General features: G+C 42.2%; 1 protein-coding gene across 2 annotated transcripts in view; it reads right to left on the reverse strand.

Moving 5' to 3' along the window:
* Positions 1-6,354, reverse strand: part of mapkap1 (MAPK associated protein 1) — a 107,629-nt gene extending 101,275 nt beyond the window's left edge. The window contains exon 1 of one of the 2 annotated variants that reach the window (XM_055875556.1): positions 6,164-6,354. The gene's annotated coding sequence lies outside the window, so the exon portion shown is untranslated. Of the gene's footprint in view, positions 1-6,151 lie in introns of both variants that reach the window. The other variant, XM_055875560.1, reaches the window with a different exon arrangement.
* Between the last annotated feature and the right edge of the window lie 8,153 nt (positions 6,355-14,507).

The raw sequence follows: 14,507 nt of genomic DNA on the forward strand, positions 1-14,507 counted from the left end.
CTTAATCAAAGGGCAATTCCACGCTAACAGAATTATGCAGAGACTTAGATTTTATTAGGATCCCCATTAGGAAAAGGAAAGGGGGATACCTAGTCAGTTGTAAAACAATGCATTCACCTGAAATGTGTCTTCCGCATTTAACCCAACCCCTCTGAATCAGAGAGGTGCATTAGCCAACGGTGACAGCTAGTCTGCCTGGGGTACGAGACATTACAGACAAAAATACTTTCCAATTCATATACATTTAAAAACATTAACATAGAAATTAGACTTAAATATACACAGTACGTATATAAAGAAACTACAACAACTAAACACAGACATTTTTTTTTTTAAATCTGATAAAAATAAAGAAATACTAAAGAATAATGTGTGTGTGTGTGTGTGTGTGTGTGTGTGTGTGTGTGTGTGTGTGTGTGTGTGTGTGTGTGTGTGTGTGTAGTAGTAGTAGTAGTAGTAGTAGTAGAGTGTGTGTTTGTGTATGCGTATCTATCAGTTACATATACATGTCAGTGCATACTAGGGTTGAGCTGTATTCATATCGTCATACAATCCTTCTCTCATCCCGGGATTTATCCTATTACTGGCTTAGTACACAAGGGTGCGCCAAAAAAAAAGCTAAGAAAGCCCATTGGGCATCTATTACCAGAATTCTAACAAAATGAGCACAAGTAATAGTGAATTTCCACTGAGGCTGCAAGCCAAATATGATAATGTGCACAAATGAAAATAAACTAAATTGCAAAGACAGACAATCCAGATCATAAAGCTACCGAATGTCATTTTTGTTGTATTTGAACATTTACATGCGAATGTGAACGAGAGACATTGTGCAAATGAAAAAAGTTGCCGCATGCTTGTCTGAAGGAAGAACAGCACTGGCGTCTGGAGTCGCTAGGACAACGGACCTGCCTGCTCTGCTTGGCGAAGAGGGGGGAGGAGCAGACTTGTCAAGAACAGACAGGAGAAAAAATGCAAGGAAATCAAGCAGTGGCAGCTGTACAGATATTTCATCCAAAGGGCTTTGACTTCTCAAACACAACAGGAAGCTAACAATATGATGCCCCGTCACCTTATTAATTCAGCCACTTGCTTAGATAACTAGTAAGTTAAAAACGTAGTAGAAGTGCTGCAGAGATGGTTGTCCTTCTGGATGGTTCTCCCATCTCCACAGAGGTACTCTGGAGCTCTGTCAGAGTGACCATCAGCTTCTTGGTCAACTCGCTGACCAAGGCCCTTCTCCCCTGATTGCCCAGGCGGCCAGCTCTAGGAAGAGTCTTAGTGGTTCCAAACTTGTTCCATTTATGAATGATGGAGGCCACTGTGTTCTTGGGGACTTTCAATGCAGCAGACATTTTTTGGTACACTTCCCCCAGATCTGTGCCTCGACACAATCCTGTCTCGGAACTATATGGATAATTCCTTAAACCTCATGGCTTGGTTTTTGCTCTGACATGCACTGTCAACTGTGGGACCTTATATAGACAGGTGTGTGCCTTTCCAAATCATGTCCAATCAATTGAATTTACCACAGGTGGACTCCAATCAAGCTGTAGAAACATCTCAAGGATGATCAATGGAAACAGGATGAACCTGAGCTCAATTTCGAGTCCCATAGCAAAGGGTCTATTTACTTATGTAAATAAGGTATTTCTGTTTTTAATACATTTGCAAAAAAAATCTAAAAACCTGCTTTCACTTTGTTATTATGGGGTATTGTGTGTGGATTGATGAGGGGGGGGGGATTTATCAATTTGACAATAAGACTGTAAAGTAACAAAATGTGGAAAAAGGGAAGCGGTCTGAATACTTTCAGAATGCAATGTAACTACAAAAATTGTGGATACTATAGCTAAACCCCCCCCCCCCCCCCCGATACAACGTCAACAACCAATCAAAAACATGTTCTATTGAAGCGCTCTAGGTTCTAGGTGCGCGAGGAATAGCCATTCGAAGGGGAGAGGAGAGGCAGAGCGCACAGTGAGCTTTCCTTAGTAACTGGTAAGGCTTGAGAGACAGATGATCCATGACAGACAGAGTCAGAAGGAGCCCACTTGCAAACCACTTGAGCAACGAGGCAAGCAATGACATGATGTAAAAATGTAAAAGATGCACAGGCTAAGATGCACAGGCTGACCGGCCGCCCCCAGGTCGTAGGTAACAACACATCTGCCACACTGATCCTCAACACTGGGGCCCCTCAGGGGTGCGTGCTCAGTCCCCTCCTGTACTCCCTGTTCACCCATGACTGCATGGACAGGCAATACTCCAACACCATCATTAAGTTTGCCGACAACACAACAGTGGTAGGCCTGATCACCAACAACGATGACACAGCCTATAGGGAGGAGATCAGAGACCTGGCAGTGTGGTGCCAGGACAACAACCTCTCCTTGAAAGTGATCAACACAAAGGAGATGATTGTGGACTACAGGAAAAGGAGGACCGAGCACGTCCCCCATTCTCATTGACGGGGCTGTAGTGGAGCAGGTTGAGAGCTTCAAGTTCCTTGGTGTCCACATCACCAAGAATCTATCATGGTCCAAACATAACCAAGACAGTCATAAAGAGAGCATGACAAAACCTATTCCCCCTCAGGAAACTGAAAAAATTTGGCATGGGTCCTCAAATCCTCAAAAAGGTCTACAGCTGCACCATTGAGAGCATCCTGACTGGTTGCATCACTGCCTGGTATGGCAACTGCTCGGCGTCCGACCGCAAGACACTAAAGCGGGTAGTGCGAACTGCCCAGTACATCACTGGGACCAAGCTTCCTGCCATCCAGGACCTCTATACCAGGCGGTGTCAGATGAAGGCCCTAAAAATTGTCCAGACACCCTAGTTATAGATGTATCTCTGCTACCGCACGACAAGCGGTACCGGAGCACCAAGTCTAGGTCCAAAAGGCTTCTTAAGAGCTTCTACCCCCAAGCCAGACTCCTGAACAGCTGATCAAATGGCTACCCAGACTATTATCTATGCATTGTCACTTTAACTCTACCTACAAGTACAGATTACCTCAATTACCTCAACTAACCTGTGCCCCTGCACATTGACTCTGTACTGGTACCACCCTGTATATAGCCTCGCAACTGTTATTTTACTGCTGCTCTTTAATTATTTATTACATTTTTTACTTAACTTCTCTAGGGTAGGGGGCAGCATTCAGAATTTTGGATGAAATGCATGCCCAAATTAAACTGCCTGCTTCTCGGACCCAGAAGATATGATATGCATATAACTGGTCTATTTGGATAGAAAACACTCTAAACTTTCCAAAACTGTTAAAATAGTGTCTGTGAGTATAACAGTACTGATTTGGCAGGCGAAAACCTGAGAAAAATCCATTCAGGAAGTAGTTTTTTGAATTCTGAAAAATGAAGAAGTAAGAGCAATCTGAATGAGTGGACCGTAAAGTGTCCCAGAGCTTTTTCATGCGCGAGACCGAGGCAGTGCGTTTCTTGTTTACCTTTTAAAATTGCCGATGTTATTGTCCGGTTGAAATATTATCGATTATTTAGGTTAAAAACAACTTGAGGATTGAATATAAACATCGTTTGACATGTTTTTATGAACTTTACGTATACAATTTGGATTTTTTTATCTTCCTGTTTTGACTGCGTTTGAGCCTGTGGATTACTGAAGAAAACACGCGAACAAAACTGAGGTTTTTGGATATAAAGAGACTTTATCGAACAAAAGGAACATTTATTGAGTAAATGAATGTCTGCTGAGTGCAACCATATGAAGATCATCAAAGGTAAGGGATTAATTTTAACTCTATTTCTGATTTGTGTAACTGTTCTACTTGGCTGGTTACTGTTTGTAATGATTTGTCTAGTGGGCTATGTTCTCAAATAATCGTAAGGTATGCTTTCGCCGTAAAGCATTTTTTAAATCTGACACCGTGGTTGGATTCACAAGAAGTTAATCTTTAAACCTATGTAAAATATGTTTTGTTTTCTGAATTTTTATAATGAGTATTTCTGTATTTGAATTTGGCGCCCAGCAGTTTCACTGGCTGTTGAAGAGGTGGGACGCTAACGTCTCACGTACCCAAGAGAGGTTAACACTTATTTTTCTTAAAACGGCATTGTTCGTTAAGGGCTTGTAAGTAAGCATTTCTCTGTAAGGTCTACATCTGTTGTATTCAGAGCATGTGACAAATAAAATGTTATTTAATAAGCTGCGTTTGTTGTCGAATTGCTACATTTAAATATGAGTTTCTATCTTATTTTTCATTACATGTACATTGAAGTATTATTTGTAGTTGTCACGATAACAAAACACTGAATGGTCTGTTTCCCTACATTATTAATAGACCTACAGCGTGCAGTAAGATAGTTGATCAATTGATTGACAGGAGCACAGTAGAACGTTAAACTGTCCTCTAGTGTGAATGCTCGCCAACGTTTTATAATTATGTATGGTTTAATCGGTATAGTTATCGTTACAGTTTATCGTCCTTGGTGTGGACGGCCCCTTTACTGTGTCAGTGACCTCTTGAATAATGGAGACAAATCCCTTTCTGTCCTTTTTTTTGCAGAGGTGAGCAACAGGTAGGCTATGGCATCACTCTCCTCCACTGCAGCCTACTTGTGCTAAATATACCCAATATACCCAACAACAACGAAGTCTCCACTTGTTTTTGGGAGCAGAAGATGAAGATTCTGTTTATAGTAGGCTAAATGGAAAGAGACGGTGGGGGGGGGGGGGGGGGGGGGGCTCATAGGTAAGTGTCAGTCAGAGGCGGGAGAGGGGCTATTATCTGGAGCGAGAGAGAGACAGACTTCTACTGTACTACATACACAACACTAGCTATGCCATATTGATAGCAGCTGCTTACTTTGTAATGTTCAACAACAACAAAAAATGCAACCTTCTTTACAGTCAATAACTGAACTGAAAACCTGTTTCACAGGTTGAGTGTTGACATCCTAAACATGCACCAGAAAAGGTGGTGCAAACGTGTCACCGGTGTCTTGCATTGCCACAAAGTGTGTACATTTGTTTTGTCTGCTAGCTAGCTGATAACCACCCACTGTTCTGACATCCTAGCTATGGGTCAATAGTATCAGGGTGGAAACTTTGAGCTGGGGGGGACCAACTTACTGTCACCAATGTCATCTAACATTTTTTAAATTTGTTTAGCAGACAGTTGTAGTGATCAAGGTTGAATTACGGACCCTGGTCCCCCCACTGATTGATAGTAACTCTCACTCAGATATCATTAAAAACTGCAAACATTTCTTTCCAACCAATGGCAAAATTGCAGGAAATTTGTTGTAAAACTGCTCATTTTAATTTCTCCACCCCATGGGAAAATGAGAAGAATTACATTAAATGAGTTATTCAATTGCTAAATCTTCTGTCCACCCCTGTCAAAATGAGTAGAATTGCTGAAAACTTGCTTTAAAACTGCAACATTTTCTCTACTGCCCATAGCAAAACATGTAGAATTGCTGGAAATTAACAAAAAAAGGGGATCCCCTAAAGTGTTTTGCTCGCAAGGTGGTGGGGGGGTGCAAAGGCCCCCAAAAGGCTAGGGCAGGTTCTGACTGCATGTGTGTGGGTATGCAGATTAGCAAGCCACTGCGGCCTATTATCAAAGTTGCCCATCCCTGAGTTCGGTAATACGAACGAAGCAGACAACTCAAGCTTCATCGCGTGCTTGTAGCTAACTGACTACAAACCCACTGCACACTGTCTAGGCAGTAACGTTAGCAAGCTAACAGCAGCATCATCATCATCATCATCATTTGTGCAAAACACGGCAGTAACCACGATAGCCGGTAGAAGATGGTAAATTAGTAAATTAGCTAGCAAATTAGGTATAGTACCCATCTACTATGTTGTTTGGTGGTGATGCCAGGGGTTTAGCCAAGGTAAGTTAGCGACTCGCGCGCTAACTAGCTAGCTACCTGCATATATTTTGGTTACTTTAGCTAGGTAGCTATCTAGATGGAGCTTGTCGAAATAACCAAAACATGTAAACGAGCAAGCGTAAACACGTATCTAACTACTGTAGTTCTAGAATTCGTAATAAACAGAGGCTAAACTAGCTTGCTAATGTTAATCTTACTCTAACTAGCTAACGTTAGCAAGGCCCTGGCTTGCGCTAGCTACTATTAGGTATTTGTGCCTTACAAACCTGCTAACCTACCGTTATGCATGCCTAATCCGAGGAAGCGAAAGTTCCGAGATACACTGTACCATCTGTGCATACGTCCAGTTACAGTGTCTCATTTCAATAACGCTAAAATAAAAACTTTAACTCTTAGAAAATCAACAATAAACTCCATGACAATGTATTTCCTCTGTTGACAGTGTTGATGCAGTTCCTACACACCGGAAGTGGAGTGTCAAAGCAAGGTGGGGGGGACCCATCCCCAAACACAACACCCCAGACAAAACTTGACAGACGTTTGGCTAAACCAATAATATTTAAGGAAATAATCAAAGCGCTCACCTATAGCCAATTAATAAATTGCAATGAACAGTCACAGAGAATTGAACAACTTTCCATTTTCTTTACAATTAGGTTTGAAATTCATAGTGTAGATTGCAGCAAATTTTCTTTAATATTTATATTTTTTCTTTAATATTTATATAGTGTGCAAACTTATCATCACACACATTTGTTAAGAGACAGTATGTATGATGAGAGAAATAGGCATATGTGTGAATGCAAGTTTGTCTGTCCATAGCATTATACAGTACGTGCTTGTGAGAGTGTTTTGCATGTGTGTAGATAGGCTAACCATCTTTGGTGTGAGTGTTCATGCATTTGTGTTTATGTTTATGCATGTGTGCAATAGTGTCTGTGTTTGTGCCTGCATGCATACATACATCATTTGCATAGGGTATTCAATCCATAACAACAAGAAATAACTTCTATATTGCATATGACACAAAAAAATGTCATGTGGTAACTAACCATCCACTCACAGCCCTCTGACTGGGGCTCCGTTTACTCTGTAGGCTACCTGGGAACTCATACAGGCTCTGTGGATATAGAGTGGGGTTTTGACAGGAGCATATTTCAGTGATGAATGCCACATCCATTACTAGGAGCTCCTCTCTCCCTCAACTCCTGGGAGTGGTACGCTGCTACTTCAAGGTCAAGTGAAAAGAGAGTGTCATCGTATAGCTCAAGGGGGGAAAAGTCAGAAAAACATTCCACCCCGCACCTCTGCAACAGTTTCAGAGGGATTGCGAGAGTATCAACAAAGAGTGTCTGTCCTTACTTGGGAATAGGCCTCTCGCTTGAAACCGTGGCAACATTAAAGTGGAAATATTTACAAAATGTTCAAATGATTTAATGTTGGAATGTTGAATCAGGCACAGGGCTAAAAGCTCTCAGTTGTATTTTTTCCCTGCTGTGTTATGACACGATAGACATACTGTATAGAAAAAAATATGATTTTAATACTGTATTAGCCAGACTTTTACCCAAGTCAAACGGACTGGATAATTACAGTACCTTTCCCAGTGTAAAGGATATGGTCATAATGAACATGGTCCTGAAATCTGGATTTACAACCAAATTGTATGGGAGCGAAATATAATTAAGCAACAAGGCACAATATACCACAACAAATGACTGTTCATAAGCACGACGCAACACGGAGTGCCTGGATACAGCCCTTGGCCGTGGTATATTGGCCATATATACCACATTACCAACATAATTAGAGCAGTAAAAATACATGTTTTGTCATACCCGTTGTATACGGTCTGATATACCACGGCTGTCAGCCAATCACCATTCAGGGCTCGAACCCTCCAGTTTATTTCAGTGCTTGGGATATGGCAAAACCAAATATAATTAATTATATTTCAGTGGTTGGGATATGGCAAAACCAAATATAATTAATTATGTTTCAGTGGTTGGGATATTGCATAACCATTGAATGCATATTACATTTACATTTAAGTCATTTAGCAGACGCTCTTATCCAGAGCGACTTACAAATTGGTGCATTCACCTTATGACATCCAGTGGAACAGCCACTTTACAATAGTGCATCTAAATCTTTTAAGGGGGGGGGGGGGCAGAAGGATTGCTTTATCCTGTCCTAGGTATTCCTTGAAGAGGTGGGGTTTCAGGTGTCTCCGGAAGGTGGTGATTGACTCCGCTGTCCTGGCGTCGTGAGGGAGTTTGTTCCACCATTGGGGTGCCAGAGCAGCGAACAGTTTTGACTGGGCTGAGCGGGAACTGTACTTCCTCAGTGGTAGGGAGGCGAGCAGGCCAGAGGTGGATGAACGCAGTGCCCTTGTTTGGGTGTAGGGCCTGATCAGAGCCTGAAGGTACTGAGGTGCCGTTCCCCTCACAGCTCCGTAGGCAAGCACCATGGTCTTGTAGCGGATGCGAGCTTCAACTGGAAGCCAGTGGAGAGAGCGGAGGAGCGGGGTGACGTGAGAGAACTTGGGAAGGTTGAACACCAGACGGGCTGCGGCGTTCTGGATGAGTTGTAGGGGTTTAATGGCACAGGCAGGGAGCCCAGCCATATTAAAAAGGCCATATTAAAAAGGAGATTATTCATTTGATTGCAGAATTCAACACCACATTATTCAAAACCAATATTTGTACTGTAATTTGAAACCTGAATGGGAAAGACACAATAAATATGTGTCATTGTATTATCAAACTCAAGTGATAATGTGCTATAACATCATGCTATTCTCCTCTGCAGTGGGAAAATAAATTACATGCAGATTGTAAATCTCATCAGGAAGTAACTCATTCTATATTTGAGATTGACAAACAACAGGTGAAGGTGAAATGCATTATTATTTTTCAGGCCATAGAAACAGAAAAAAAGCTACGTACCATGACTGATATATGGTTCACACATCGTACAAAAGCATTTAATCAATGACTTCAAGTGTTATACCAATAAATATCAGTAATATTTTCCAAGCACACTGACTACAATGAATCCCATATAGCTGACGTGTATGATGTATAATTCTCTCTGCATGTGTGGTTTATGGTATCTCTTTACTGTCAACCTGCCCATAAACAACAATGTTGATTCACATGCTGTTATATATGTTAAGCAATTAGGCCTGAGGAGGTTTGGTATATGTCCAATATACTGTACCACAGCTAAGGGCTGTTCTTAGGCACGACGCGACATATACGGTCTGATATACCACGGCAACTGGATTACGTTCATATAAAAATAACAAAAAGCCATAACAACTACATTGCGTCTCTGGCAACCTAACCGATGGAATGAATGGCCAGCAAGCTTGGCTAGCAACCATAGATGTGTCTGATTAGGCCTGTATTTTCATTAAGGGATGAAATAATAGCCTATGAATACATGTATTAAAATAAAGATTTTTATTTAGTTGGTAACCTTTTGTAGAACAGCAATTGTACACTCAAGGTTGTGCAAAACCACTTTTTTTTAGCATGGCTGTGCTGATCTACGGTACTCGTCTCCACCTCGTACCTACACTGCATTTCGTAAAGTATTCAGACCCCTTGACATTTTCCACATTTTGTTACGTTACAGCCTTATTCTAAAATTGATTAAATAAAAACATGTCCTCATCAATCTACACACAATACCCCATAGTGACATCACACTACCCCATAATGACATCACAATACCCCATAATGACATCACAATACCCCATAGTGACATCACAATACCCCATAATGACATCACAATACCCCATAGTGACATCACAATACCCCATAATGACAAAGTGAAAAAAGGTTTTTACATAAGTAAATAGACCCTTTGCTATGAGACTCGAAATTGAGCTCAGGTGCATCGTGTTTCCATTGACCATCCTTGAGATGTTTCTACAACTTAATTAGGGTCCACTTGTGGTACATTCTATTGATTGGACATGATTTGGAAAGGCACACACCTGTCTATATACGGTCCCACAGTTGACAGTGCATGTCAGAGCAAAAACCAAGACATGAGGTCGAAGGAATTGTCATAAGAACTCTGAGACAGGATTGTGTCGAGGCACAGATCTGGGGAAGGGAACCAAAAAAATTCTGCAGCATTGAAGGTCCCCAAGAACACAGTTGCCTCCATCATTCTTAAATGGAACCACCAAGACTCTTCCTTGAGCTGGCCGCCCGGCCAAACTGAGCAATCGGAGAAGAAGGGCCTTAGTCAGGGAGGTGACCAAGAACCCGATGGTCACTCTGACAGAGCTCCAGAGTTCCTCTGTGGAGATGGGAGAACCTTCCAGAAGGACAACCATCTCTGTAGCACTCCACCAATCAGGCTTTTATGGTAAAGTGGCCAGACAGAAGCCACTCCTCAGTAAAAGGCACATGAAGTCCCACTTGGAGTTTGCCAAAAGGCACCCAAAGACTCTCAGACCATGAGAAACAAGATTCTCTGGTCTGGTGAAACCAAGATTGAACCTGAATGCCAAGTGTCACATCTGGAGGAAACCTGACACCATCCCTACGGTGAAGCATGGTGGTGGCAGCATCATGCTGTGGGGCTGTTTTTCAGAGGCAGGGACTAGGCGACTAGTCAGGATTGAGGGAAAGATGAACGAAGCACAGTACAGAGAGATCCCTGATGAAAACCTGCTCCAGAGCACTCAGGACCTCAGACTGGGGCGAAGGATCAAATCAAATTGTATTGGTCACATACACATGGTTAGCAAATGTTAATGCGAGTGTAGCGAAATGCTTGTGCTTCTACTTCCAACAGTGCAGTAATATCTAACAAGTAATCTAACAATTCCACAACGACTACCTAATACACACAAATCTAAGTAAAGGGATGGAATAAGAATATATACATATAAATATATGGATGAGCTTCCAACAGGACAATGACCCAAAGCACACAGCGAAGACAACACAGGAGTGGCTTCGGGACAAGTCTCTGAATGTCCTCGAGTGGCCCAGCCAGAGCCCGGACTTGAACCCGATCGAACATCTCTGGAGAGACCTGAAAATAACTGTGCAGGGACGCTCCCCCGTTCAACCTGACAGAGCTTGAGAAGATCTGCAGAGAAGAATGGGAGAAACTCCCCAAGTACAGGTGTGCCAAGCATGTAGCGTCATACCCAAGACGACACTAGGCTGTAATCGCTGCCAAAGGTGCTTCAACAAAGTACTGAGTAAAGGGTCTGAATACTTATGTAAATGTGATGTTTCAGTTTTACATTTTTTTATAACTTTGCAAACAATTCTAAAAACCTGATTTTGCTTTGTCGCCATGGGGCATTGTGTGTAGACTGCTGAGGATGAAAAAAACGATTGAATCAATTTTAGAATAAGGCCGTAACGTAATAAAATGTGAAAAAAGTAAAAGGGTCTGAATACTTTCCGAATGCACTGTATGACCGCAGCACAGCCGTGCTAAAAACAAGCTGTTTAGCACTCCCTCTCTTGTCAAATTGCTTTAATATTACCATGGATATGTCCCCAAAATATTTTTTTTACTGTTCTATCTATGTTGCTAACCAGTATATAATACCAATTTGGAACTTCGTTTTTGTGGCATATGACCCAATATACCATAGCTAAGGGCTTTATTCAGGCACTCTGCTTTGGGTCGCGCATAAGAACAGCCCTTAGCCGTGTTATGTTTAAGCAAAATGGCCCGAGGATGTGTGGTATATGACCAATATACCACACGGAGTGCCTAGATACAACCCTTAGCCATGGTATATTGGCTATATACAGATAACTGCCAAAATAAAGGAAACACTTGAGTAAATGAGGGATATACAGTATATGGAGAGCAGAAGGTTCCACACAGGTGTGAATCCTGAGTTAATTAAACAATTAACATCCCATCATGCTTATGGTCACGTATAAAAATTCCCAGTTGCCCAAAATTTGTCATGGAATAATCCACAGGCGGGCAGGTAGCCTAGTGGTTAGAGCGTTGGGCCAGTAACTGAAAGGTTGCTAGATCGAACCACAGAGCTGACAAGGTAAAAATCTGTCATTCTGCTCCTGAACAACGCAGGTAACCTGTTCCTAGGCTGTCATTGTAAATAACAAATTAATCTTAACTGACTTGCCTAGTTAAATAAAAAATCTCTCCAATAGAGTTCCAGAACCTTGTCGAATCTATGCCGAGGCACATTGAAGCTGTTCTGGTTGGGCCATTTACATTTAAGTCATTTAGCAGACGCTCTTATCCAGAACGACTTACAAATTGGCCACCTCAGGGATTTTTGGTACAGGTAAAGGAGTGTGTCCTTTATTTTGTCAGTTACCTGTACCAAAAACCCCTGAGGTGCCTTATTGTTATCATAAACTGGTTAGCAACATAATTCGTAATTATTTGTCATACCGTGGTATATTTAAGTAATAAGGCACGAGGGGGTGTGGTATATGGCCAATATACCACGGCTAAGGGCTGTTCTTAAGCACGACGCAACGTCCGAGGTGCCTTACTGCTATTTTAAACTGGTTACCAACGTAATTAGAGTAGTAAAAATAAATGTTTTGTCACACCCGTGGTATACAGTCTGATATACCACGGCTGTCAGCCAATCAGCATTCAGGGCTTGACCCACCCAGTTTATAACGTCTGATATACCACAGCTTTCAGCCAATCAGCATCCAGGAACCAAACTATATAATGGCCAATATACACTGAGTATACAAAATATTAAGAACACCTGCTCTTTCCATGACATGCCTTTGAACGGGGTATGGTAGTAGGTGCCAGGCGCACTGGTTTGTGTCAAGAACTGCAACGCTGCTGGGTTTTTCACGCTCAATAGTTTCCCGTGTTTATCAAGAATAGTCCACCACCCAAAGGATATTCAGCCAACCTGTGGGAAGCACTGGAGTCAACATGGGCCAGCATCCCTGTGGAACGCTTTCGAAACCTTGTAGAGTCCATGCTGCAACAAATTGAGGCTGTTCTGAGGGTGAAAGGTGGAGTGCAACTCAATATGAGGAAGGTGTTCCTAATGTTTGGTATACTCAGTGTATACTGTACCCCCTCGGCCCCTTTCTTAATTGACTGAGTATATGGAACACGTCATTATGGGGTATTGTTTGCAGACTAAGGCTGTCACATAACAAAATGTGTAAAAAGTCAAGGGTTCTGAATACTTCCTGAACAAAGTGTATAAAGCTCGCCCTCCATTTGGGAAATCTGACCATAATTCTATCCTCCTGATTCCTGCTTAAAAGCAAAAACTAAAGCAGGAAGTACCAGTGACTCACACAACACGGAAGTGGTCAGATGACGCGGATGCTACGCTACAGGACTGTATTGCTAGCACAGACTGGAATATGTTCTGGGATCCATCCAATGGCATTGAGGAGTACACCACCTTAGTCACCATCTTCATCAATAAGTGCATCGACGACTTCATCCCCACAGTGACCGTACGTACATATCCCAACCAGAAGCCATGGATTACAGGCAACATCCACACCGAGCTAAAGGCTAGAGCTGCCGCTTTCGGACACTTATAAGAAATCCCGCTATGCCCTCAGACAAACCATCAAACAGGCAAAGCATCAATTACAGGACTAAGATTGAATCCTACTACACCGTCTCTGGCGTTCATCGAATGTGGCAGGGCTTGCAAACTATTACGGACTACAAAGGGAAGCCCAGTGACACAAGCCTACCAGACATGCTAAATGCCTTTTATGCGCATGAGAGTACCAGTTGTTCCAGACAATTACGTGATGACGCTCTCCGTAGCCGATGTGAGCAAGATCTTTAAAACAGGTCAACATTCACAAGGCTGCGGGGCCAGACGGATTACCAGGACGTGTACTCAGAGCATGCGTCGACCAACTGACTAGTGTTTTCACTGACATCCCCAACCTCTCCGAGTCTGTAATAGCTACATGTTTCAAGCAGACCACCATAGTCTGTGTGCCCAAGAAAGCGAAAGGTAACCTGCCTAAATTACTACCGCCCGGTAGCACATACGTCAGTAGCCATGAAGTGCTTTGAAAGGCTGGTCATGGCTCACATCAACACCGTTATCCCAGAAACCCTAGACCCACTCCAAATCGCATACCGCCCCAACAGATCCACAGAGGGCGCAATCTCAATCGCACTCCACACTGCCCTTTCCCACCTGGACAAAATAAACACCTACGTGAGAATGCTGTTCATTGACTACAGCTCAGCGTTCAACACCATAGTGCCCTCAAAGATCATCACTAAGCTTGTGGTAGTTATATAGAGAAATTGTTAGATTGTGTCAATAGTTTATCTGCCACATTCAAGCAAACGTTGGGACTGTTCCATTTAAATCAAATAAAATCTAACTTTATTGGTCACATGCGCCGAATACAACAGGTGTTTTCGGCTCATGTGACAAATAAAGTTAGATTTGATTTCCCAACATTTGTTTGAATGTGGCAGATACAGGTGAAAGTTAAGATATAAACCATTGACACAATCTAACATTTTGTCTATATACCCTAACACATGCTGATATATGGCATCTTTCAATCAACACATCGTAACTAATCTGCTGTTCATAAAACCGAACTAGCTTTATGGAAGTGAGGT

This window comes from Salvelinus fontinalis, chromosome 21 (genome assembly GCF_029448725.1).
Source record: "Salvelinus fontinalis isolate EN_2023a chromosome 21, ASM2944872v1, whole genome shotgun sequence".
Taxonomy (NCBI): Eukaryota; Metazoa; Chordata; class Actinopteri; order Salmoniformes; family Salmonidae; genus Salvelinus; species Salvelinus fontinalis.